Below are 27,971 nucleotides of genomic sequence, written 5' to 3'. Positions count from 1 at the left end.
TGTTGAGTGCTTATGAGAGGCTCAGTACAGGCCTGCAGGACCCAGCATTGCCCACATCCAACGAGCCTTGACATAAGTCCCTAGAAGCAAGTCTCTAGTCCCCATTCATAGGCTCATGAAGCAAAGATGTGTCTTACCATTCAGCTCATGTCAGATCACAAAGAACCAGACACATGTGCCTTAGCCTTTCCCCTGATGCTTTCCTCCTTTAGACCTAATCCTAGGGGGTCAGACCTTGGTTAAAGACAGAAGAAAGAATGGAAGAGTAAGGATGTGGTGATGACATAATCTTTTGATCTAGATATTGAGGCAGGAAGACACACCTTTGATTCAGATCTCGAGGTTGGAGGACACACCTTTAATCTGGGAACACCTTCTGCTGGAAGCTTCCAGCTTGTATAAGGGCATGGAAGCAGGAAAATTTTGCTTTTTGCCTGCTTGCCTTCACCCTGTTAGCCCATCCATTCCTTCACTGGCATTGGAGCTTACTTCTTCCAGCATATACAGAAGACTAGCTGAGACACCCAATATATATATAAATTTATTCCATAAGTTCTGTGACTCTAGAGAACCCTGATTAATACACTGGGAAATTTCAAAGATGCTCTTAGCTAGTTTTTGCTTTGATGAGATTCCATATATGCTAAGGGTCCTCAGTGGCACCACTCCTCATGATAATTCAATTAGGAATGGGCCAGAGCATAGGGCAGCAGCATTCTGACCTGGCTCTCTTACCAGAATGCTCATCCATGTGGCTTCTTCCTTCCTAGCTCATTGGAATGAAGGCTCAGAGCCTCAGAATGTACTCACCCTGATTCCATTACATTCTCAAGGATCAACATCTGTGGCTTTTTTTCTGTTCTGCTCTCTACATTAGTATCACATTTCTTCTCACTCATTTTTATTCTCCACCCACTTTTTTCTCCATACCTTCAAGTCTTCCTTCAGCTTGCTGCTGTTTCCCAGATAGAGCAGCACATGTTGGAGAGGAAATTGTAGCCAGATCAGAGGTTACAGTCAAAGCTGTATCCTTGGAGGAGAATGCTTTCCCTTTCTCTTGATCCTGTGGCTCTTGCCACAGAAGGAACAGCACAGAAAGTCAAGGAAGTTATGAATACAAAAAGGGGATCGGTTGTTGGCTCAGATTTTGGTTTCCCCCCAGGAAAAGATTGAATCCCTGTTTCCACAGTGTGCATTTTGAAGTAAAATGATTGGTTTAGTCCTGTCTGGAATTCAGTGAAATGTGCATGCATGAGCTCAAAACTGACAGACTCATCCCGACTTAATGAAACTCAACGGTGCTAGCCGGAGCAGTCACTTTTAGAAGGCGACACTCCCGGAGCTGAACAGGTTTCAACTTTTCCTCAGCACTGAGCCGGAAACTCCTCATTTGTTTTCCTTCTCTGAGCATCACCTCACTCTATTCAGATGAGATGACAGCCATCCCTAAAGAAGCTCTTCCAAGACAATTTGCCTCAGGCATGCGGGCACAGATTTCACAGGAAAGCTGTAGTTGATGAGGGCCTGTTTCTCCAGCTCAGCAGAGTTTTCTAGTGACCAGAGATGATGGCGCTGTGCTTCCAGAAGCCACGGGATTTCCCAGGGACTCAAGTCCCCCTTCACACACTCGTGGGTAGAGGGACCTTGGCAAACCATTTAGCCTGAGAGACCTTAGCTGTAACATGGTGGAAGACCATTAACAAATGGAGGCTGTTGTGAATGTTAACTATATTTTTTCACTTCTTTTCTGTTGATGGGCCTCAGGGGATATATGAGTGGTTTAGACTGGTATTGGTTGAAGTGGTCTGACTATCAAGTCCTGGCCTTGTCATTTAAAGACAATTGTGGGCCCTGACATTCTGGCCTCTCAAGACTCACATATAACAGAAAGTGCATGCATATTCCTTAGTCTGAGTTATAAAGTTAAGAATACTTTAAAGTGAAAGATAGCTTATGAGTTCTCATTTCATAGTGTTGAATAGCTCCATACAATATTATACTATTTCCTGTTGATTCTTAAAGGAAGTTGCATCATGAGACCCAATCTATAGCTCTTAGCTGAGATACTCAGGCTAAGAATATAGTATGTTGAAAATGGAAAGAAGTTTTCTTAGCATTATTATATATTGGTCATCCTGAGAAGAGACTATATATTCATGTGTAGGTATGTGCTTATGTGTGTGTGTGTGTGTGTGTGTGTGTGTGTGTGTGTGTGTTTAGTTTTGTGTTTGTATGTGGAAACAGAGAAGGTGAAAGGTTTCTATGCATTTTGATAAACCTAGCTTATCTCATAGAATGTCTTTATGGAAAATGCTTTAAGGTGAGTCTTGCCTAAATTGAAGGTACAGAGAGACTCCTGAAACTGAAAAATGACTAAAGTCTTCCCTTCTTTTCATGAAGCTGTGCTGGGCTTCTTAGTCTGGGCCACTGACGTTCGTTCTGGGTATAATTCCTGATGCAGTATGAAGTTCAAACTCTGAGTTACGGTCATGCTTAAAATCTATAGGAGTAGGAATGTTGAATTGAGAACCAATTAAACTTAAAAATGATATTATCATTCTGTATGTGTTTAGATGCATGCATGTTGTGAGTGGGTGTGGGTACTGGCATGCGTGTGTCATGGTCAACTTTTAGGAGTTGATTTTCTCTTTCTGCCTTTTTTTGAGGCGGGATCTCTCCTGGTGTTTCCACTGTGCTGTGTATTCCAGGCTAGCTGGCTCTCAAATTTCTGGGATAGTCTTCTGTCTCCTTCTCTCAGGCAGCCTTAGGAGTGTTGGGATAAAGATTCATGTCACCACAACCGCTTTCTTATGTGGGTTCTGGGGACCAAATGTGGGTTGTAAGGCTTTTTAATCTCCCTGGCCATCTATGTCCCTGGTCCTAAAATCAATGAAACTTTGACTCTAACTCAAATACATGGCTATATAATGTGCTTGGGTGATTTGAATTTGAATAGTGTATTTGTCAACTGGAAATTTGATACATGGATTGAAAAGGCTTAGTTTTCCAGTAATTTTATGAAGACATTTTCCAAAACAGGTTACAGTTTTCCATCTTGAAATTGTTCAGGAACAACCCAAATGTTAATGGTGGACAGTGTTTTAATACCCCCTTTAAAAGCATATTGATCTAAATTGTTCAGGAATCTTTGAGTCATTAGTTAGTATTCAAGGGTTGACTATCATGTAATGAGATGGCTTGCAACAAACTCATTAAAGCACATTCAATTGAGAAAAAAATAAATTGAATGTAGACTATTTGTAAGTCAAGCTAGGGAAACTAAAATGCATAAGACACAGTTTTGGCCCCCAAGGAGCTTATGTATTGTAATAATTTTTACACTTGCACATAATCACCCTGGAAAGCTATCATCTTTCTGCAGTGAGATTGCTCCTGCAAAACATTTAGGGCCTTCTTCTTAGGAGTTGCCTTCAGAGACAATTTAGCACATTTACTTCTCAGTGTGCACATGCACACTACAGTCACGGAAATGTTCGTTTCTTTGGTACTCTTGCCAGCAAAATGTAGTTTGTAAATCAAATCTTGACTCATATGTTTTTGATGCAGCCCTATAGCTAATAATAATCAAAATAAAGTAAATGCCCCAAAAGGAAAAATAATAATAATATTCTGTGACAGATGACATTTTTTGTGAAATCCAAATTTCCGTGTTCATAAATAACATTTATGATTGTTTGCAATGCTTTCTCATGACTCATGTACCATCTGCCACTGCTTTCATATTGCAGTTGACTTCAGTAGCTCTTGCAGAGACCACACACCTGAAATCCACATATTTACTCTCTTGTCCCATAACTAAATCAGGCTTTGGGACCATATATTTGTTTTCTTTAAATATTCTTAAGTTTGATCTGCTGCATTCTACGGATTTGACTTTGAATTGATTTATATTCCCTCTTCAATAATAAAACACTTTTACAGACCGAGATTATATTTTATTTCATGGACATTGAAAGAATTCTGATTTTTTAAAAAAGATTTATTTGTTTATTTTTTAAATTATGTATACAGTGTTCTGCCTGCATATACATGTATATGCCAGAAGAGGGCACTAGATCTCGTTATAGATGGTTGTGAGCCACCACGTGGTTGCTGGGAATTGAACTCAGAAACTCTGGAAGAGCAGCAAGTGCTCTTAATCTCTGAGCCATCTCTCCAGCTCTTGAATCAAGTTTTTGAAGGTATGTCCAAAGAGTTTATAAATGCTACAACGAAGGGGGCATTCCTGAGATAGACTAGACGTAATAGGGAGGAGGAAAAAAATCATCTCCGTAGTTCACCAATAAGGCCTGAGACAGTCATGGAACAATGTTTGGGTACAGGAGAAACATAGTGTTTAAGTTAGAAGCTTGGTCTCACTCTCCCCCATTCCAGAAAGCCCACCAAGTGGAGCTGCTCAAGACCTCCCCTACAGGGTATTGAAACTGTCTCCTAGAGAGCAGCCACATAGTTTCCCCCATCTCCTCTCCCAGTCTTGCCCAATAAAATTGGTCTTTTATTCTTAATTCGGCTTGATTCAGCTTACTGCATCAGCATAGCGACTTAATATTGGGGTGCGGAAACGTTTCACATTGGCCTACTGTCCTTTACCCACATGTCTTGCTTGTAGGTCCCTGCATCTCTGATGAGACTTCCTCACTTGTGAGCCTACAGACTGCCATTTCTCCCCTCTAATATTCTCTACCTCATGGTGACAGTTTGCTGTTGGCCTCCATTGTCTAGCTGCTTCTGATAGCGTTGAGTGTCAACTTGACAGACTCTCGAATCATCTGAGAGATGGTCCTCTGGGTAGGTCTCTGGGGTATTATCTTGATTATATTAACAATAAGGACATGCCCCGTGTATGTGGCACCATTTCCTGACTGGGATCCTGGCCTGTCAAGTAGGGAAAGAGAGCTGAGAAGCAACATGCACCCATCATTCCCTGCTTTTTAACTGTGGATGCAAGGTGACCAGTCTTCTCAAGCTTCTGTTGACATCCCCCCCATCATGGACTGGACCTTGGAACTGTGAATGGAAATAAACCATTAATTTACCTTTGTTGGAGTATTTTACCATAGCAATAGAAAAGGAACTCAGACACTGATTCTGCGGATATTTTATAGCTCTCTGGATATTTCTAATTCAGAAATTTTGAGGGGAGGGCAACTGATAGCTTTGGTAGTGGCTAAGGTGTGAAGTGTGACTTTGATATGCATAGTGCTTGATTGAGGTCCTCTCTCAGTTAGTGGGACAGTCCCTAAGTAACTCTTAGAGAGAGCAGGTGAAGCAGGCTTAAACCTCACTTGGGAAATGGTTCGGGAGAATCATCTGCTGACTTCTTGATCCTCTGAGAGCCTTGTATGTGGTTCTCTAGGCATCAGGAACTCTGCATGTATCTTCACCATGATTGGGGAAATCAGCCAAACAGCATCACCTTGTTGAATATGGTCAGGAAATGCCAGCTGTAGCCCACTAATAGAGAGCTGAATGTAAGACATTCTGGGAGGGGAAAAAATGCTGCTACCATTGAGTGATCCAGATAGATGGAAAGGGGAGAGAGCCATGTTGAAAGCAAGTTTAAAATAGTCAGGAACCACCAGCCAATGACCCTCAATCCCCTTTATCTGCATTTTTTTTCCTTTTGCAACAACAACAAAAACTGACCAATTTTCAGGACTTCTGGCACATGCAGAGGTCTTCATCCTATATTCAAGAGGTCTGAATCTTTATAAGGAATCATCTACATTTTCAAAACTACAACTTCTCTCTCTCCTCCCCTCTTCCTTTCTCACTAACTATTGTCTTGATCATTTTAAAAACTTTGCCACCATGGATTTATCTGAATGTTTGAAGTAGACTCAGAGTAAAGGGGGCGTTAATACCAAGGTAAGTTGCTGTGCTCTAGAAAAGGGTGCAGGGCACAGAGAAACAAGAGTAACCTAGACTTCTGGGGGAAGCTCTAGGGTTTGAATCCCACCAAAGGAGAACCTCCTTGGCTTGTCTGTGAGTCATATTTGCCTTTCTTGGGGACCTAGGGCACCTCACTGTAGTATAGATGGGATTCTCTCTGGAGGAAAATTTAACACTTTTCATGTTCAGGTTGACTTGATCTTGCTCCTAAAACTCTTGGAAACAAAGCAGGAAAGACTGTGGCTGTGAACTTGCTAGGTCATCTGTAGCTAGAGTTTTCCTGCCTGGCCCACAGTCAGGACAAATCTCTCTCACCTGCCAGTCCCACAGCCGCTCAGACCCAACCAAGTAAACACAGAGACTTATATTGCTTACAAACTGTATGGCCGTGGCAGGCTTCTTGCTAACTGTTCTTACAGCTTAAATTAATCCATTTCTATAAATCTATACCTTGCAACGTGGCTCATGGCTTACCGGCATCTTTACATGCTGCTTGTCATGGTGACGGCTGGCAGTGACTCCCTCTGCCTTCCTGTTCTCTCAATTCTCCTCTCTGTTAGTCCCGCCTATACTTCCTGCCTGGCCACTGGCCAATCAGTGTTTTATTTATTGACCAATCAGAGCAATTTGACATACAGACCATCCCACAGCAGTCATCTGCATATATGTTATGGTTGTGTGGCTTGGTGTTCTTGTAGGACTACTAACAGTGGGAACGGGGCTATCTCTGACTCTTTTGCCAGCTCTTGGGACCCTTTTCTTCCTACTAGGTTGCCTTGTCCATCTTTGTTATCAGGGTTCGTACCTAGTCTTTTTTTTTTTTTTTTTCCCTGGTTTTGCTTTTTTCAAGACAGGGTTTCTCTGTGTAACAGCCCTAGCTGCCCTGGAACTAGCTCTGTAGATCATGCTGGCCTGGAACTCATAGAGATCTGCCTGCCTTTGCCTCCTGAGCTCTGGGATTAGTGTAGGAGAGAAGAATAAATAAAAAGAAAAAATATATAAATGAAAATTTAATAAAAAGGTCTGAGGCCAGCCTGGGCTATCTACTGAGACCCTAAAACCCTCCAAATTAAAATTTCAGATATTGGAGGCTGGAGAGATAGTGTAGTGGTTAAGATAACTGGCTGCTCTTCTAGAGAACCTGGGTTCAATTCCCAGCACCCAAATGGTAGCTCACAGCTTTCTGTAACTCCATTTCCAGGGGATCTGACACCAATGCACATAAAATAAAATTAATTTTTAAAATATTTATTAGGAATGCAGTGAGAACAGAGAAAGATATCCTTTGCACATTATTTTGTATCTACTATTTTATGTGGAATTACCTTCTCTCTTTTTTTTTTACCATTCTCCCTGTTTGTCTCAACCATTAAATGCTACAGTTGCTGCAAACCAAAGGAATGCCTGTGAGTAGCTAGCCACCAGTTAGTCATGACCCCATTGTTCCTTTTTTATGAGAGAATGGAAAGGCAAAGCTCAGAGTCAACGTCCCTGGCCTGTAACTGTTTGTGACTGAGGAAGCAAGATAAAGGCAAAGGCTGTGGTCACCACTGTGCAGAGCAACAGCGTGGATGGGAGAAATTAATGAACCCCTCTAGATGAGAGACAGAAGCAAGAGGCCCATTTCAGCGCTCCAGACAGATGGGGGCAGCAGGGAAATTTTAGAGTACGCTATTTTGAAATTATACAGTGATCTGCATTAAAGAGATAGCAGCTGGTACCAACTTGACAAACCAGTGAATTTTATAGGCAAGATAAACTGCATACTTGTTGGAAAACCCAGCCAGACTGATGCTGGGGATTCTAACAGAAACTCTTAGCCACTAGTCAAGTCAACGTGCATCCTAGATGACCTTTCCTAAATGGATGACAATACATTTGGCAAAACCCCAGCAAGATATATTGACAGATAGCTGGAGGTGAATAGGGGGAGGCTTTCGGTTTGCTAAGCCTGTCAGCTGTGATTGCTGAAACTACCTTCGTCCTTCGAACCTGGGGAGATGCATGGCTACCCAAGGGTAAACATGGCTACTTGGATCGATCTTTAGTGACTTGAATTTGCTATTTTGCTGGTGTGTCTCTCCCTCAAACGTTAGCAATCATGTTTATGAATTTGAACCTCTGGGTGGTCAAGATTCCCTGACTGCCCCAGGGAGCACTCCAGCCTTGCATCCTGACCTGGGTTCAGCCAGTGTTCTCCTTGCAGCTTGAGGCCTTTACCGGGGAAGCCTGGTTCCATTTCCCCGAGCACTGTTTCTTTTAAATATTTTGCAATGAAAATGAGCCGTTGGGGAGGATTACATCATAGTTAATATCTTTGTCCATGAGCCCCAGCAGTTTTGTCAGTATGGGTCCTATTTAAGACCCCTGCTCTTTTACAGTTCTGTGTAAGACACAAATACCAAGCTAACCATTCACTGGTATTTGGATTTATTTTTGAAATAGGTGGCCCCATTACTCTTTCCCTACCAATCTTCCAGCAACAACAATTAGATACAAAGGCATGAAATGCTTCGAAAATATGAGTCAAACCTTGCCACTTGCACTGAGCAGAGAGCTGACAGAATTCCCTCAGTGATCTCCCTGGAGACTGAAATTCAAGGGCAATGGACTGAGCCCTTAAGCTGGAATGGAGCACCGATGAGTCCATCTTTCTCTGTAGCTCAATAACGAGGCGGGTTATTTACAGTGCCCTCTTTGCTTGCTGGCTCTGTTAGCATTTTTTCTTTTCAATTTGGACCTTGGCCCATATCCTGCCCCTCTCACGAGGCACGTGCCGTTTTGATTTTAAAATAATGGGAAGAACGCTCCGTTGCTGCTAGTTGGTGATATGGCTCTCAAACTGTCCGCAGATTGCCGAGTAAGTGAAATGTTTTGACAGAGAGAAATATGTGTTGTCAACACCGCTTTCCCCATGGTTGAGAAGGGAAATTGAAACTGTACTTCAGTAGGGTTCAGATGTTGATGACTGCAATGATGTCCCTGAAACAAGTGACTACGGACCACTTTGTTTTCCTTTCTGCCCCATCCTTCTCTAATGAAATGCCCAATTAAAGGCATAGCTCATGTGCTCCACAAGAGGCTTAGGAGGGATTCTGGGATGCAAAAGTGACTGTAGCAATCCCTTAACAAAGGAGAAACATTGGAGAGGACAGTGCTATGTTGTGATCTGCAGTGTCCAGAATAGTGACTGTGAAGAAATGAAGAGCGAACATGGCCTTTTAAGATGGAAAGATTGTGATCTCTCTGTCTCTGTCTCTGTCTCTGTCTCTCTGTCTCTGTCTCTGTCTCTGTCTCTCTCTCTCTCTCTCACACACACACACACACACACACACGCACACACACACACACACGGGGTGGGTGGGGGGGATGCTATTGAGAGATTGATTTGTGGCGTATCAAATAGTAGATATAGAGTGAAAAATTAAAATATAGAAAGGAAGCAGAACCCCCTGTAGAGTGAGACCCTTAGGACAGCTTGTGCATTTGTTTCCGGGTTTAGCGGAGTCAGGGTCTGCACAGCTGTGTGCTGTCTCCTGGCAGAACGAGGTGCTTTGTGTTTCCCTGGCAGGCACGCCCTTGTCAAGAGCTTGTTGGAACAGGAACACGGGCAGCTCACTGAGCCCTGCTGACCATTATCTTCACATTCAAGTCTGCAGCGTGGAAGCGGCTCTCTGTTTTCTCGCTTAGAGAACCCTCCTGATAAGAGAAAATGCTGACAGCTGTGTCTTTCTTCACCCTCACCGAGGAAACATTTTCTTCCCTCTTGTCAATCTTTCAAGTGCTGGGAAGAACAAAGGAAAGGGATATGGCTTCAGAGGCTAGCCCAGTTTCCAATGCGCATCTAACAACCTGTAATTTCTAGAGGGTCTACGCTTCACATGCGCACGTGTGAGCAATTGCTAACCATACCAAGATGAGCAGCACTGTCCATCCCTAAGCAACTGAGCACATTCTCATTTAAAAACCAATCTATTGAAAGGGCTCTAAGAAGGGTAAATATAAAGTAATATGGTTACTTACATGTATTGAGCATGGCTCACTCTATAGGTTCTGAAATTAGACAGATTGGAGTCTACACAGTCACTCCAGCACTGTCCCCCATTGCATGGGCGGCCATAGTGTATTTCAAGCTCTCTATATGCCTATTTGTGGCACTTTTCTTGAGGCACTGTTAGGATGACTAAAGGATGTGTCGCACACCCTGTGTCCAGTACAGTGCCTGGCTCCTTCATTTCTACCTGTAATGTCAGCTTTCTTCTGTTTCTTCAGACTGAGCTGTGTTCCCTGGAAGCCATACTCATGTCTCTCCCAAGCCTGCCCATATGTAACAAGTGCCCATGAAGACAACTTATTCAAATATGTAGTAATTATAATATAAAGAGACCCAACTCATGGATATGGTAATACAGTGATGATGGGTTTTGAAAAGCCAGTTTCCCCAATTTACAAGTTCAAGTGGTTCTTTCTCTGCTTAAAGTGTGATCACACAGAAGATATGCAGATAGAAGCTATAGACTGGTGGACAATAGACTGCCTTTCTCATTCCAGGAACATGAAAAGGTTATACTTCTCCATCCCATGGAAGTTAGATAAACTCTTTGATTCATTTTTGGCCAATGATATGTAATCAGAAGTGACTGTCAACTTCAGAAGGCATTTTTAAAAGATTGATGCATTCACTACCACCACGGCCATGGAATACACTGGTGAGGTGAGGGCTGTGCCAGCCTAGGCTTATGAGATATTATAAGTAGCAGGACCCCACTGTTAATTCACATTAAAAAAACATAGACTGGGTGGGAAAGTGACTTCTGTTGAGCTGCACTGCATGGATTTTACAGCCCTTTGCTTTTGGTCTGCCTAGACTAATGCAGGAAATTCTGCACACATCCCCCATTCTGCTTTTGCTGATAACACTTCGATGATTCTTCTTGTGCTATTTCTTTTAGGGAAGCATATGACAGCCACAGTCCTGGTGTAGAATGATGCTTGCTCTCTGCCCCATGACCGTATTGCCAGGCTACCTCCTCAGTTTTATTCGGTAGACTTGACCCTGACAGCATCTTCTGCAACGAAGAAATGAAACACCATTGGCTCATTGGACAGCCTGTGCCCTTCAATCTCAATTGTAAAAGTGGTGATGGGGGTGGGAGGCAGCTTTTCCTGGGTGTAAGCAACAGGAAAGCACATTGTCTTCAGGAAAGTTTTAAAACAGTAGAATCAACCTGGACACGGTTTCTTTATCACAAATCGCAAATCCATAATTATAAACAATGTGAGGAATGAAACACTCGATCCCTCTCCACTAGCACTTTCCCTTCTCTGAAGTTACCAGGCAGGGTGGTGGGGGGATTTAAAAATGTTTGAAAACAGAAATGAGAAGTGGGATGTCATTCCCACTGTGGTGATGGCATTTATTCGGAATGTGCCCCAAAGAAAAAATCATTTTAATTTATGATTGCTCTCTGTACATTAATTTGGATGATACTAGCTTATGAACGTTTCTATAGTTACATGCACTCGTTCCAATTCTTCTCTCTAGAGTATACAAGATCCGTAAGGGCAAGGCTGGGCCTCCTTCACTCTTGGGTATTCTTGGAGTCTGACTATTATTTAATATATGTAAAATTAGGCCCCCCGTGCTGGCTTTCTGCCACTGTAACAAAAATTGGGAGATGATCCACTTATAAGGATGGCTCATGATTTCAGAAATTTCAGTCCATGGTTACTTAGTTTTGTTGCTATGGGCCTATTTTCACATGGTACATCATGGGAGAAGCTTACAGTAGGCTGTTCTCCTAATGATGGTCAGGAAGCCACTAGATAGTGGTCTTTCAGGATCTCCTTCAAGGGCACTCCTTCAATGAACTAAGAGTGCCTCGGGGGGGCAGCAAATGTCACTTGGGGGTCCTTTAAGATACAAACTAGAGGATGTCCAATATACATGTTGGGTGACATGAACTTGAACTAGGGTACCAGTAGAACGAGTTTCTCTTTGTAGCAGTCAGGTGGAAATCAGGCTAGTGGTCCTTCCTGTGGTCGATGCTAAGAAACCTGGGGTACCTCTTTTATGGGGAGAGAGATGTGTTCTAGCTGATTTTGCTGACAAAGATCTGAGTCTTTTATGTGTGGTACTCCACCCATGCCCAGCAGTGTTCATATAGGTTGAGCTGAACTGCCTCCTCCTATGTTCATACAGATGCTCTTCTGTGAATATCACTGTTCGTTTCATGCATTCATATATTTTATTATCAACATGAAATAAAGACAAAGCAGGATGGAAAGGGAAAGGCTGCATTGTCCCAGTTGCTGCAGTCCTAAGCAAGAGTCCTGGGGAAGGCAGGATTCTGTAGAAGACAGATGGGAGACGGAGTTGAAGGGCAGTTGGGATGTTGCCTGTGACTCCATACTTCAGCTTGGGAAGACACAAATAACTATGACACTTACAAAATAATGGTCAGGACTGGATCTCAATGCTAAGTAATTATGGAGTGTTTCCTGCTACTGGATCATGATGATCTTAGCTTTGGGGGAAAATCCTCCTTAATTCTGATTGTTTTATGGGTAAGTAATGGTAGTGGGGGCTAGCAGGCAAAGAGAAAACTGGATCAGAAAAGTCTTTTTATTTTTCTTTGTTATTGCTTTATTTCCATCACTCTACTATCCTGTTTTCACATTTTCCACCCAAGATTGAAGGCAAATGTGTTAGCTCTGGCCTACTTAGAGTCTACCCATCTTCCAAAAGACCTACCAGATAGAGCATGGTGTTGGGTAGCCTTGCTGTTAGAACAGAGCTCAGAGCCGAGTGAATGTCATCTGGAGCTTTCAAGATATGACTCAGTTTCTGAGACCATGAGAATCACTGCTCAGAGATTTTCATGACTGCCCCCCATCCCAGCCCATTTTAAACTTCTGGGATAAATGGTTGAAAATAGAGAAGTTGGAAAATACCAGCATTTTTCTGACACAAATGCTACAATCTGGGTTTGCCAGTAAGAGTTTAATTGGTGGGTGTGGGAAAACTTCTGCACTTAATTGATAAGACATTCAAGTTAATGAAGATCTCAGATGTTTGGCTTTGGTTTTGCTCACTGAAAGAACTCATAGTCTTATTGTGTTGTTATTTATTCTTTGATAGTGTCACACATATAAATATTGTATTTTGTTCATATTCACCTCCCATTACCCCCACCTACCTGCTTGCGTCCTTTCTAATCAGTCCTATTTTGATGTTGTGTGTGTGTTTAGTTTACTGAGTTTAGTTATGGTGGCTTTGCAGTAGAATGTAGTTTTTCACTGACCATTTCTTCAAGCAGCAACTTTGTGGCCAGGCTGATTTTGAATAAAGCAATTCTAGCTGTAATAATACCTTATTTAAAAAAATGATGTTCTTGTCCTTGGAAACTTTATCCACACGTGCTTCTTGGGTTTCTAAGAGTGCGCTTTAATGGATGCATGGATTCAGAACCCATTGCCGTGTGTGCCCTAGGGAACTGTCCTACCAAAGGGCTAGAGCTAAAGTCATCATTTTCCAGGTGGGGAGGGCTTACAATATGGCCTCTTTTGCTTCCGTCCTTTTGCCATTTAGACAATAGAAAGACAACTTAAGCATGACCTTGGGGAACTCACTTCACAGTTTTAAACTCATAAACTATGAAATGCCACTGTTGAACTCCGTCACAACTCAGGTCCCTGGCAACAAATCATGTCTTTGATTTGGGTGCAGACAGGGAGGCAGCTGCCATGGGCAGAGCTGGGCATGTACCCCCATGCGGTGCTTTCTTATTGTTTGCCTTACACTTTCCTTCGTGCCTGAAAAATACCATTTCATCATAGGCAGGCCTTAAAATAGCTTTTATTTTCCCTTCTAAAGTGAGCTTTTGGATTTTGCAAAAATATTGTTCTGGATAAAATGGAACAATTAGTGAATTATTGAAACACTATTTTTAGGTCTGTGTGTTATTCCACAAACCCATTCCCTTTGTTTCTTCTTCGTCAAAGGATTTGGGTAGCTTGTTTCTTTGGCTTTCATCAAATACCTTTTTTTCCTTTCCTGTTCAAAATAAACCCTGTTTCCTTTTTCCAAGCCAGATGAAAGCTAGAATACTCTGCTCTTTCTGATACCAACCCCGTGATGGTGGGACATGGGTCCACGTCACTCACGACTGTCAGTTTCAAAGGATAATTTGGAGACTGTCGCATGAAAAGCAAGCTTCAATTTTCCTCTTCAGATCTTTCCAATAGACACCGCCTGTGTATTATTTCCGAAAATCCATTCAAAAGTAGACTGCTTCCTTCCCTGACTGGGCACCAAATCAAGAAACTGCGGATAATGCATTGTTGTGTTTATTATGCATCATTGCGCTGCTGACACTGGAGTCATCAAATATTGGGGAATTTACAACCAGGGAGGTCCAGTCATCATGCCTGAAGTGAAGGAAAAAATATTCTGTTATTCATCCCCAGCTCTGGTACTTTATGGTCAGACAGTAAGCAATATACTTATCAAAGTCAAAATAACCTTCACTTTACAAAGCACACTCGTCCTTAATTGGCAGACTGAAAATGCATAAGCCATCTCTTTCTTGATCATGAGATGGAGGCTGAATTGATATAACTTTGAGTATTTTGAAATTTACTGAGAGTGATATGGGTAACTATGTTTTAATTCACAGATTATATATGTGTTACAACGAAGAAATGGAAAAAGCCATTGGAGTTGAAAACATCATACAGTCTAAATATGTACATACTGCTTATGAACTATCTAGGATATGTTTTTATTTATCTTCTTATTCTCCTATTTTAGTTTTTTGAGACAAAGTTTTTCTGTACAGCCCTGGCTATCCTGGAACTCGCTTTGTAGATCAGGCTGGCATGGAACTCAGAGATCCACCTACTTCTGCCTCCCAAGTGTTATTTCTTTTGAATCAAGGTTAAGGCTAGCAGTCTTATTTAAGCACTCCAGTGAATAGCTACAGAGGTTTGGATCCTGGAACCCAAAAGATGTGTAAATCCCTGGCTATCCTGTGAAAGGGACATATGTCTCTATCTACTTCTCTGTAAAATGCTAATAAATGGTAATGAATAGAAATGTTTTAAGGATTAAATGAGGTTCTACACATAGAAAGACTCTGAATACAATGCCTATTCCATTTGGAGACCTGGAGAAATGTTACCATTGTTGTGATTACTCCTAGTTGTCCTCTTCTTTTTTTTTTTTTTTTTTTTTTGGTTTTTCGAGACAGGGTTTCTCTGTGTAGCTTTGTGCCTTTCCTGGTACTCGCTTTGGAGACCAGGCTGGCCTCGAACTCACAGAGATCCACCTGGCTCTGCCTCCCGAGTGCTGGGATTAAAGGCGTGCGCCACCACCGCCCGGCATTGTCCTCTTCTTATTGCTCAAATAACAGTGATCCCTAGGTTACCCATCCATAAGGCAAGAGGGAAATGATGTCCCCAGCTGGGAAATATATTATCTTTTCTCTCATAGAACTGGGTGTTAAATGAGTGGTATATAGTTTTGGTATTTTCAGTTGACTTCAAAAGCAGGCAAAAGCAATGAAGATAATTCTTGATAATGCAGTTGGTCACTATGCTTACCTCAAGCTGGACTTTATGAAAGACACAGGATGCATCTTGCATCCTTTATACAGTGGCCAGTTGAGCATGTAAAGCTAGGAGGGCTGCTAATTTGCAAATAGGCTAGCTCTCCTATGTGGTCAGTAAGACCGCTGGCTGCACATTTCCATGGGGACAATTGCAAAGGACAGAATGGCCAGAAGATGCTCTCCACCTCCACTGTGGGAAAAGCGAGTGGAGTCCATGATTGGGCCATTTGTCCTAGCTGAGACCTGCATCGACAAGTATCTTCAGAGCAGTAAAATCCAAGTGTCAGCACTGGCTTTTCACTGCCGTCAGAGGTCCTCTGTGAGGAGAGTGGTTGAGTTTTTAAGTGGTGCGTTAGAGCAAGGGTCTTGAGGAAGACTCAATTAGCAAGTGGAATAACTGACCATGTTAGTATCTGAACAACTGGCCTGGCAGGCTTCTTGTTTTGGCTATTGTTCTATGTGGGGGTCACTGGGAGATTAAGTTTATGCCCATGAACTGTTAATGGGCTGTCATTTCAGGCAAATAGCTTATTCAAACATCATAAGACAAGCAATGGAGGACTTTATTTGAAATGAAAATTACAGTTTGAGGACTTTTTCAGAAAATCTTAATTTTCTTCTCTTTCTTCAAACTAAGTAGCATTAGAAGTGGAAAGGTGAAACTGTTGAATCTATTCATGAATCTATCTCTCTTACACATAACACACACACACACACACACACACACACACACACACACACACACACACACACACACCCTGACCCCCTCAAAGCAAAAGTCTTACCCAGATCCCTCAAGAAGTCCCATTCAGTCTCCATGTGTGCTGCATAAAACTTTCCTGGCTTTCACAGGAGCCACTGCTGTGAGAGGGGGAACCATAATGCACATTAATAGGTACAGAAAACCTTCATGGGAAGGACCATAAACCCCAGGAAACCATAAACTTTAGCACTGGATTCTAGACTGAAAGTCTCCGGAAGCTCAAAGCCACAGACAAGTGTGTGTGGGTGGGGTGGGCTGGGGGTAAGGCAGAAGAGACTGCGTAAATGAAATTTTTGGTCCCAAATTGCCACCTACAGCAGGTCTGTTGTCTAATGGGCTTCAACATCTCTAGCTCTGCCTTCTCTTCTTAGGCTGTTTATTGCTTTCTGAGTGTGAGCTTGCAATGGATGGAAAATGCAAAATTTAATACAACAGGATAAAATAAGAAAAGTATTTATGGTAAGTTTTAAAGAGATGTCCTCAACTTGCATTTTGATCTGAACAAGAAACAGACCACCAAATTAATATGTTTACCTCCCGAGGTCCAGCACTCCCCAGCAGAACACTTCTGTAGACAGCTGTTTCACTGGGCCGAAGAAGGAGGCTAGAACTGTTCTGCCTTGCCCATAGGCCTGAAACTTAAGAGTGATTCTGTGTGTGGCTCGGCTTTCCAAATGGCTTCCTGCTTCCTGAGGCTGCAGTCTCAAAAGGGCCTGTGTTTTCACAGTCCTCACAAAGCTGTGAAGGGCTGCTTGTTACCAGATTTACAGCTCTGGTCTATATCCATCCACACTAGGCCCCACCAGCATCTGTGCCAAACTCCATGGGCGTCACCTTGGCCTCCCACGGTGTGGCTAGAGCACATGCATCCTGAGAAAACTCAGTGATGCTGTCTTTGGTGTATTTTTGTCTTTAAATCCTCCATGTTCCTCTGACTATTCCCTAGGCCTCTAGCTAGTACCATATTGCTTGTGTGCAGGCCATGTCTCCCAAGGGAGAGCTGAACCTTCCTGCCTCCAAGATCTTAAGAGACTTTATGTGTTGCACAGGGATTGACTCTAGCTGGGATAATGCTCTTCTGTGATCTACACCCAAGACCAGGGCCAGCCCTATAGCATACAGATGTATCTGCTTATCTTGACAGTATTTGTGAGTGCTCTGCTCTGACTATGGCAGCATGTTCATTTTGCTTCAACTTTAACTGAGTCTCAGTCACTTTTTGTGGAATTAACTGAACTTCTCATGCTTGGTAGTACTAGGGCTGAAGCCATCTTCCATGGAGAGCAGAGAATTCCATTAATAAGGCGTTGACAAGTATTGGATGACCCCTTGGAGACCAGAGAGAAAAGTGTCACACATGTCAGTCTTACTCCCATGGGCTAGTGTTCTGCTGATATTTTATCAATTATAAAATGTTAATGTGTATAATTCTTTAAGACAAGTAAGCTTGTATGAACCCGGGGTTGGGAGGGAAGAAACAGTGCAGGGCAGGTTGTCTCTGATTGCACATAGCCTTGGCTTGTACCCTCACCTACCTTCCCTAGCCTTCTTGCCTTAAGTTCCTCACCGAGAAGTGGAGAAAGTACTCACTGAGAAGAAGAGCGTGGAAAGGAAAAGAGTTTCCAAGACGGATCCTGGGTAGCAGACTGCAGACAGAATGCTTATCACTCATGAACATGATAGAGCTTCTCCTTTCCTTTTCCTTAGATTGCTGACTCTATGCCAGGAATTATTCCCAGAGGACACTGAACTGCCATCATTCATCACATCAGCATCATTATCAAAGGTTTTCATCAGCTCATGCATGCTCTGTACTCCAAGAGAGTTAACTTGAGTCAATAGTGGCCTTCCTGAACTCTGTGTGAAAGACAAGATGTACAGATGCACAGGCTTCTTCTTGATGTTTGCAAAAGAGCAGTTTCATGTTGTTATGCCAACACCAAGTTAACAGAATGTGTCTAAATTACAATAGATACAATTCCTCGTAGGGAAATTTGTTGGTACTTAGTTATGTTATTTTGTTCACTATAGATCATAGCTTGCTACTTTCTGCTCTAATGTACTTACCCACTTAAGTTTCAAAATAGAAATGAAATCCTGACGCATCATCCTTTTTCAAGAAAGATGTATGTGCATCTTTTATTACATCAGACAGGTTAATATGCTTTTGCATGTGTAGCAGGAAACTTTATTAGCATGATGAAATAAATGCATGTAGGGCAATATCATCTTAACCAGTTGCTACCAGTAGATGAAGTCTGATGTGGTAATTGCTAACTGAATGTTGGATCATGGTTATTACTGAGGTAAAATCATTTACCATGGGATGATCAGGGATGCAATATTGTGAATGATAAAAGAGTCACTTCTATTATCTAGTTTTAATTAGCTAAAGATGTGTCCTGGGTATTTTAGAAGGCTCATCTTATCAATATTTTTATTTAGAAATGATTTACAATATTGTTATAGACTCTGCTAATGTTTCTCTCATTAAAGGTTTTATCATTGTTCCCACTGTAAATTCTGTGATTGAAGCTTTAAAGATGCATTAAATATTTATTTCAAATCCCTGTATTTGTATAAATATGTATACAGGTATGTGTGTGTTGTATTAAAATTTTTTTGTAAGACCTTAAACCCCAGAAGTTACTGTGTGTGGATGTGCTAGTATATGCTTTCTTTGCACCTATGTCAAAGTCCAGTTTCAGTCTCCCAAAAAGATATAGGTCAAGTGCTACTTAAGAAAAGGATTTCTTTTACCTATTGATTATGTATGCCTGAAAGTGGATGCTGGATACCCTAGAAATATCCATGAGCAAATCTGATGTACTACAGTTCTGACATTTAATCATTAGGTAGCCTCTGATGTTAATGCTCCAGTTGCTAGTCAGGTTTTCCGTGAATGTCAAAAGTGGTCCTAGTCAAGTTCCCATACTGCTCAGTTCCTGAGTGAGAGTGATTGGAAACATTCTTTTTTTTTTTTTTTTGAGAAAAGGGAGCTTCATGTCTTCTTGACAAATTTATTCAAGAAAACCTTGACAAATGACATCCCGTTTTTGGTCCCAGCATGTGCAACATGACATTTCCCAGGTAGAAATGGAGGGACTGGAGATGTTAGCTTAGCCACTCAGGAAGACTGGCCACTGGATCCAGGCTGTATAGTCCTTGGATATTTTTGATCTGCTGTGTACCTCTGTCTCACCAACTAATGGTTGGGGAATAAGTAATAAACTTTATGGTGGTTTCTGTTTTAAACTTGAAGGACCCATGAAATATACTCATTTTTCAAACTAGCACACAATTGCTGTGTGATGTTTGTGATACGTAAATTTGTACATATATTGTCTACTGGTGTGAATTACTTATTGTTATTGATGGTTTACAAGTCAGAAAAACAAAACCGAGTTGTGAGCCAGGAACTCGGTTTCTTTTCATCTTGCAGCCCTGTCCTCAGTGTGGAGTTTCAAATGTGTTTATGTTTCTACCCTGAGGTAAGTGAAGGCCTAGAGGGTACTCCAGTTCCTTAACAGCTTTGCTTCTCCTCATCCTCTGGAATGGTCCCTCTGGGTTCAGGATACCTTTTTTCTGTTGGGTACTTCTTTCTAAGCAATGGTTGTGTATTGAGGAAATACACGATGGTGGCAGAGCCTGTTCCTTTGCTATGTGACTTATCCCCAGTCTACATTCAAGACCCATAACAGAGTTTCTCTGGAGGTTAAAAAATTGAATAACTGTGTTCTATTCAGAAGACATAGTCTGGCAGTGACTTCATGTAGGTTGGCCTAGATAAATACCCCAGCCAAGCTAAAGGTGTGGTGTCCTTTAAAAGTCATAGTTAAAAATATTTGTTTGATCGTTATTTAGTGTGGATGAAGGAAATGTTTATTCTGAAAAATATAAAATCATTTATGTCCAAAATGTGAGTCTTAGTATATAGAATTTCCAAAGTAGATAGCTTATTAAAAGATAGTTTTCAGCTGTGAAGAAAAATGAAATCATGAAATTTGTAAGCAGATGGATGTAATTAGAAAAGACTGTATTGAATGGGGTAACCCAGCATCAGGAAGACAAACGTCCAATGTTCTCTTTCATTTGAGGCTCCCAGCTCCAGATCTTCAGATATGAGTAGATAACCTGTAGTAAGTGTAGAAACCTGGAAAGTAAAAAGAGTTATTTGGGGGAAGGGTCAATAGAGAGAGAAGTAGTAGGAAACAAGTGATTTGGAAGGGGAAATGGGAAAATAAAGGGGACCCTAATTAGGAAGGGGGAGCTAAATATACAAGAAAGAGGGTAACATAGCAACAGGATGTATGAAAAAGTCCTAAGAAACCACACTATTAACAATCTACCTAAGAATAGCTGCAATACATGTAAATTGGTATATAAAGATACGTATAGAGTTTAAATGAAAAATTTCCATCTGGGCTGACAATCCTCTCCCCAAGAGGCATAGACTATCTAACAGAACCAGGCATGAGAAGTCCTCTTTTGAGTTGTTAGTCAGGGTTTTCTGAGAGACTACCAAAACATTACAGGTTATTGTCATTGCTTTTTGTTGCTCCCAAGAGGTGGAGGGTAAGGCTCTACTGCTAAAGACACCATGCACTTCAGATGCAGGGCCCAGAGGCCCTGAGCTGGATCTGACCTGAAAGCCTCCTGTCTGAGGACTAGCTCTCGTGGTACCAAAAGAAGCCATGCAAGCTTCCAAAGGAAGGTAGCATCCAATCATCCTATTCAGCTATGATGCCTATGAACCACCACAACAACCTGTATGGTAACAGTGGCATGGATACCTTGGTGGTAACCAACAGTTCTCTAATTGGACATAAGACCAACTCAACAAGAGAGAAATCATCCTGGTTCTGGAAAGCTAGCCAACTCTCCAGGGCTAGTCAAGTAATGAATGTTGGAGGAGAGTCTACAACTGTCACTTTTTTGTAAATCAGCACAACCCCTAACTACCTCACACTCACAGACAGGAGTCGTCCTCATCCCTCATTAAAGAAATTCCTTCCTGTAACAGATGGAGACCATACAGAAGACTACAACTTATCAAAATACAGAGATGTGGAGCCAAGTCCCAACTGATACATCTATGACATAACTCCTGCACCTAATGCTCAGGGAAAGTCACAGAAGAGGAGGCAAAAAGATTGAGAAAGAGTAAGAGAAACAGGAAGTTTGCAGTGACATTATGTCTGCTAGAAATGTCAGAGATGCTATACCCATGAAGTCTCACCAACATGGCTGTCTAAATATAACCTGAACAGGTACCACACCAATGAACATGATAGCATGAAAGGGGTAAAGCTCATGGGGCCTCAAGTCTAGACAAAGAGCTATAGACAACTAAGAAATGGTGAGAGCAGGAGAAATAGCCTTCTTCAGGGAAGAGTACATTAGTAGGTTATCCAATACCAAATGGTTAGCACTGAAAACATATATACAAGTAACATTATACAGACTGAGAAGGTTGCAATTACATTTATATTCATATATTTGTATGCAGACATGCATATATATACATACATACATACATACATATGCATAGCTAATGAAAAAGTGACTCTGAACTTGAAAGGGAAGAAGCGGGGTATTTGGGAGAGTTTAGAGGGAAGAAAGGAACGAGGGAAATGATATAATTGGATTATAATCTCAAAAACTAAACAGTGATTTTTAGAAAAGAGGACTGGGCATATAGCTCAGTGGTAGAACACTTGTCTATCATGTGCAAGGTCTAAGGTTCAGTCCCCACCTACATACACATGTACACACACACACACACACACACACACACACACACACACACACACGTACCGAGAGAGAGAGAGAGAGAGAGAGAGAGAGAGAGAGAGAGAGAGAGAGAGAGAGACAGAGAGACAGAGAGAGAGAGAGAGAGAGAGAGACAGAGAGAGACAGAGACAGAGACAGAGACAGAGAGACAGAGACAGAGACAGAGACACAGGGAGATTTTAAAAAGGAATTCCAGAGTTACCCAGCAAATTTCTATCAGCTACTTTAGAAATAACTGCAACAATCAATATTAAAAGAAAGCAAAGTGATAGAATTACTCATGGCCCTCAAATTTTATATCTAGCTTAATTACTTTTTGCCTGGATTCAGAAGCATGCCATGAAACTTATTCTCCTTAATAAACTATTTTAAATGAAAACAAGATATATGTATGTGACACATGCAAGAAATATACAGTTCACTTACATACATATTTTCTGTCTATAAATAATCAAGTAAAAAAAATAAGCCATTTATCCCAAGATCAAAATTCCACATATCATTCAGTAGGAGTTTGAGCAGACTGTGGCTGCTATGTTAGTAGACTCTCAGGGGGTTGATCTGTCAGGCCTCAGAGATGGTGACTTTCTGTAGGATAAGGTGCAATTTTACATCACTGAGACCCCAGAGATAATGGATCCAAAGTAGTTGAGAAGAGATTTTCTTGCCACTTAAGGGCACTATCAATTTGAGCACAAGTGTTTCCATTCCAATTTTGTAGTTACTATAAAAACCACATTGAAAATCCAAAATAACTGTTGCCATCTTTCCAATTTGCTTCAATAGTATGTTAGTGTCAGGGTTGCCCACCAATTATCCCTGTTTGGCATTTTGTCACTTTTGCCAGATTATTCCACAGGTTTGCAACCGGGCAGAATTGATTTATGGCCTCTGGAGAGGTATATTGCTTCTAATACTGACAAAGATAATCAATGCCTGAAAGAACTATGGATCTGTCTCTATACAGCAAAGTGATGTTGGGAGGACTTTTTGAGGTCAGTGTTCTCTTAAAGGAATGAGGGGCCTGAAGCTGCTATGCGGACTAGAAACATTTTCTCAAGCAATGCTCCACGGTGGAGGATGCCTTAGAACCACTGGAGGAGCTTGTGGCAAGTACTGCCAGCAGCCCTCCTCCAGCCCTGCTACCTCAGGTTATCCTAGAATGAGACCTGGGCATTGATGTTTAATAGCTCTGTAGGTAATTTTCACAAACTCCCCTTTAGAAAAGATCCCTAGCTAATTCAGCTTGGATTGAGAATCAACAATCAAAAGTGATGGCCTCTTTGTAGTGTAGCTTAATAAGAGGATACTATTTTATTAGAAATGACCCATGATTTAATAGTCTGGTAGGCATCATGAGCAAACAGTTGCCCTCATAGTTTTATAGCAGACAGTCTGAATGCGATGGCTAAGTTTGCTACAACTCTGATGTTCTCCTCTCACCTCCAGAGATGACTCCTAAATTAATAGTTTACATTTGACATAACACTAAAGAAACGAAAGGCAAATAGACTCCAGCAATGGACAGAGCTCAATCACTTAAGGCATTTCTCCTCCATGACTGTGAGATCCAATGACTTTTAAGGGTGACTTCTGCTTATGCTAACCTGTTGCTTGTAGTATTTTAGTGTTTAATCATTCAGGGGAAGGCAAAGTTAGAGAGACCATGGCTTTGCCTCAGTTGTCCTAGATATTAACCCAGACACAGGAAGTCTGATTGCTTGCTTTTCTCCGTTCTGGGATTCTACTTTCCAAGTATGATGCTAGAGTATCCTGGGTATGACAATGTGGATATGGAATTGAAAGACTTGCCACCTAGCAACAACTTGAATCACAAGCAGCTGGAAATGTGATAGGTCAACAGTATCTCACAGCTCTTTTACCTACCACAGGCCATTTTTCCCCCACTGGCTACATCATTCTTAGTAACACAACATCCCTTTTAAACCCCTCCAAAATCTTCTCCATGGGCAATCTCTCTAGGCAAAATATACTCTCCTTGCTTACTAAGCTTATGAGTTATTTTTCACTATGGCTGTCTTTTCATTATAATTATATAATAAAGGCAGATGATTTTCTAAGTGTGGCTGTCTAGGCTCATAGAATCAGCATCATCTGGAATTTTGACATAATAATCACCATCATCATCAGCACCATCATCATTAATATTATTATTTACCAGTAGTCATAGTTTGGATGTGATTTGTCTCCCAGAGTTTCCTTTGCTGGAGGCCTTGTTTTCAACGTATAAATAGCAACATTTGAAGAGTCTAAGAAGAGAATCCTGGTGTGGGGATTGTCTGGCTATTGGGGCATTACACTTGAAAGAGCTTAATGCTCGTGTTGGAGTTGTTACAAAATGAGGCCAAACTATGTACCTTGTCCCTTATACCTGTAGCAAGTTCCATTTCTACTCATTTGTCACATTATGGCATTGTTAAGGTGGTTCTCATTAATCCAAGCAGATTGGGTTTGTGATCTTGGGCTTTCAGACTACAAAACTCTGAGTTAAAGAAGTCTATTTTCTTTGTAAATTCTCAGCCTCAGATAAGTTCAATCGCCTTCTGTTGCTGATGCAAAAGAAGGTAGGTTAATGTGGAAAATTGGTGCCAAGGAGTAGGATTGCTGCTCTAGTTGTGAATATTAGAAGTTAGAAGTGGCTTTGAAGTGGTAATGGGCAGACATTGGAAGAGTTTTGAAGAACAGGCTAGACAGTATTTTACTGAGCACAGAAATTTACGGGTAATCCTGATGAGCACTCAGAAGACAGGGGCAGCAAGAAACTAGTCTCAGATAGAAATGAGACCCTGCAGGAAACCAGAGCAAAGGCTAGACCTTTTCTTCCGTGGTAAAGAGCTCACAGCTGTATGCCCAGGCCCTTGAGACTGTGGAAGGCTGAGTTTAAAAGGAATGAACTGGGATGTGCATTTCTAAACAGCAAATTTTCTGCATGTAGTATTGTTATTATCAGCTACTTTATTGTAGTTTACAAAGTGACTCAGTAGCAAAAGAGAAGCAGAAAATGGGGAGATTTGGGAAAGTGACAGGTTGCTTAAAATGATGACAAGACCCTACATGTTTGGGACAGTATAGCACAGTCAGGTGGTTAAATAAAAGGATGGGATAAAGGCCTCCAGGACAACTCAGAAATCTTGGCAACTGCTCTCCTCTCATAGTCTAAGAGTCCTAAGCAGTCAATGTTTTCAGGATAGCACTTATTAGGTTCACGTGCCAGGGCTACCTCAGGTCACTGCTTGCTGCTTCCTGGAGAGATGCTCTGAAGTTTCTATAGCCACAGTTCAGTGCAGGCACAGGCATGACTGAGGCACGGATGGATAGAGGCAATGACAGGAAGTAGCATCCACATGGTGTGCAGAATCCAAGAGTGATGGGGTCATAGTGGCTTCCTGCTGCTTCTTCTGTGATTTCAAAGAAAAGTTAAGAAACCAGGTAGCCATTGCCTTGGAGATGGAGCCTCTGAGAGACCCTCCACTGGGGCCAGGGATCAGGAGAGTATAGATGGAATCCCATGATTGAGTCACCCATGGCAGACAAATTCAACCTAGCACCTGTGGCTAGCAAAGCTTGATGTGGGGATGACTGAGCCCTTGGCACACATATCAAAAGGCACAGAGGCCTTGGGAGTTTGAAGACTCAATGACTGTTTTCTCTGGTTTTCAGTCTGTTTTTGGACCAGTTATTCCCTTCTACTTCCTTATTTCCTCTGGAACAGGGATGCTTATCTCATCCCTGTCCTACCACAGAATTGTGGACACAAGTGACTTGTTCTTACTTTACTGCACACAGCTAGAGAAGGTTTTCTCAAGTCTCAGATATAACACAGGCCTTGGGACTTGAATGATACTGGGACAAATGAAGATTTGGGGGCTAGTAGAGATAGAAGAGGTTTATGTGGGAGAAACAAATGAACCGTGGAGACTAGGGAAGGGATGTTATGTCTTGGAATAAGTCTCTTTCTACATATCTGTCCTTTTGCCTCAGCATAGATCAAACATCCGAAGCTCTATCTCCCAAATCTCTCAATTAAATAGAGCTCTTTTTCTTTTGTCTTTTTCCTTCTCTTTCCTTCCCTAACCCTCTTCCTTCCTTCCCGTCTCATCTATCTATCTATCTATCTATCTATCTATCTATCTATCTATCTATCTATCTATCTATCTATCTATCCATCCATCCATCCATCCATCCATCCATCCATCCATCCATCCATCCATCCATCTATCTATCTATCTATCTATCTATCTATCTATCTATCTATCTATCTTCCTACCTACCTGCCTACAAGTTCTTACTCGTAGTTTTGGCTGGCTTAAATCACATGCAGACCGGATAACTTTGAACTTGTGACAGTCTTTCTGCCTCTGCTTCTTGAATGCTGGAATTATAGGCATCTACCACCAGGCACAGCCAAAACATTTTTTATAAAATAAGTACCTAGCCTCACATATTTCCCTGTAGTAACAGAAAGAAAACTCAATCTACTAATTAACTGTTTTATAACACTTTAATTCCCCTAGTACCATTTCTCACTCATTAATTTATAGAACTTCAATAGCTGAATTGTACATAGCTCTTAATTTGTGTCAAATACTCCTCTATTCATTCCTCAAAGTATTAATTCATATAGTATCATATGAAATATTATTATTTCCCTATTCTACAGAGATTAAAAATTGAACAGGTAAAAAGCTAAGTAACTTACCAAAGTAATGAATAATCAAAAACAAAAACAAATAACAAAAAAAATCTAAAGAATTAGAAGTAGTGATTCTTTAGATACCCCTGTAATCCCACTTGAGAGGTGGAGACAGGAGTATTAGGAGTTCAAGGTCATTCTTGGCTACATAGTTACATCCTGGGATACATGAGACTCTAACTCAAAAGTATTGTCTCCTGTGGATAAATGATACAAATGAAATCATAATGTTAGTCCTGGAGTAAGAGTTTGTGTGACTTCTAGAAAACCAAGGAGTTGTACTTTATTTATTTTCCAACTTTTTGAAATTCAGAGTTTTACCTGGGCACCAGACCATCGACTGGTGCACGGATAGCCACCAAGGGCTCTATCCTTGAAGAACACTTACTCTTTCTCCCCCTGCCATCATTTGCCAACAGCTTCTCAACTATGAGTAGGAACTACAGGAGAAACCCACCCCCATGCAGGGGAGATTGATGGCTTGATCTTTTTAAGGTCTTTTGAACATAGTCAGAATCACTCTGACTTCATGTATGCAATGGTCCTGTCACGTCTAGCCAGCAGTGTTTTGATTCCTATGTCCACTCTGTCTGGCTTTTAGATCTTATATCTTTTAGTCCAGTGGGTTCTTAACACTCCTAATGCTGAGACCCTTTAAAACAGTTCCTCATTTTGTGGTGACCCCCCAACCATAAAATTATCTCATTGCTACTTCATAACCATAATTTTGCTGCTTTTATGAATCATAATGTAAATATCTGATATGCAGGATATCTGATATGTGACTCCCAAAGGAATTGTGACCTATAGGTTGAGAATGACTGTTTTAACTCCTTTCTAGGGTTATCTCTGAGTTTTGAGGGGAGGAGTGTGATATAGATGTCCCATTTAGAGCTGAGCACGCCACAGTCCCTTATTCTTTGCATATTGACCAGTTCTCTATTCTCTGCATTGAGACCAGGGTCTCTATGAATTGTCATCTACTGAAGAAACCTTTTCCAAAGAAGGATGAGAGATGTAGTAATGTATGGGTATAAAGACAAGAACTTATGGACAGTTCCACACTATGCCATTTAATAGAATAATAATAGTATTAGGTTCCCCTCAAGGGTCTATGACCAAGTCAGTTGCAATTTTTGGTATAGTTGACAATATCAGGTATGAGTTTATTTTATGG

General features: G+C 41.4%; 2 long non-coding RNA genes across 7 annotated transcripts in view; one reads left to right on the top strand and one right to left on the bottom strand.

Annotated features, from left to right (window-relative positions):
- Nucleotides 1–14,115, top strand: part of LOC128112808 (uncharacterized) — a 30,340-nt gene extending 16,225 nt beyond the window's left edge. For both annotated transcript variants that reach the window (XR_008219176.1, XR_008219175.1), the window contains one exon: nt 14,004–14,115. This is a non-coding gene — a long non-coding RNA (uncharacterized LOC128112808). The remainder of the gene's footprint in view (nt 1–14,003) is intronic.
- Nucleotides 12,207–27,971, bottom strand: part of LOC128112806 (uncharacterized) — a 37,633-nt gene continuing 21,868 nt past the window's right edge. For 2 of the 5 annotated variants that reach the window (XR_008219170.1, XR_008219173.1), the window contains exons 3-4: nt 16,310–18,144; nt 12,207–14,343 (exon numbers count right to left, since the gene is read on the bottom strand). This is a non-coding gene — a long non-coding RNA (uncharacterized LOC128112806). Of the gene's footprint in view, nt 14,344–16,309; nt 20,441–27,971 lie in introns of all 5 variants that reach the window. The other 3 variants (XR_008219174.1, XR_008219172.1, XR_008219171.1) reach the window with 3 other exon arrangements.

The sequence above is a fragment of the Peromyscus californicus genome, unplaced genomic scaffold (genome assembly GCF_007827085.1).
Source record: "Peromyscus californicus insignis strain IS unplaced genomic scaffold, ASM782708v3 Scaffold_17__1_contigs__length_78620276, whole genome shotgun sequence".
NCBI classification, from domain to species: domain Eukaryota; kingdom Metazoa; phylum Chordata; class Mammalia; order Rodentia; family Cricetidae; genus Peromyscus; species Peromyscus californicus.
This window is presented reverse-complemented; position numbering and strand designations above follow the sequence as displayed.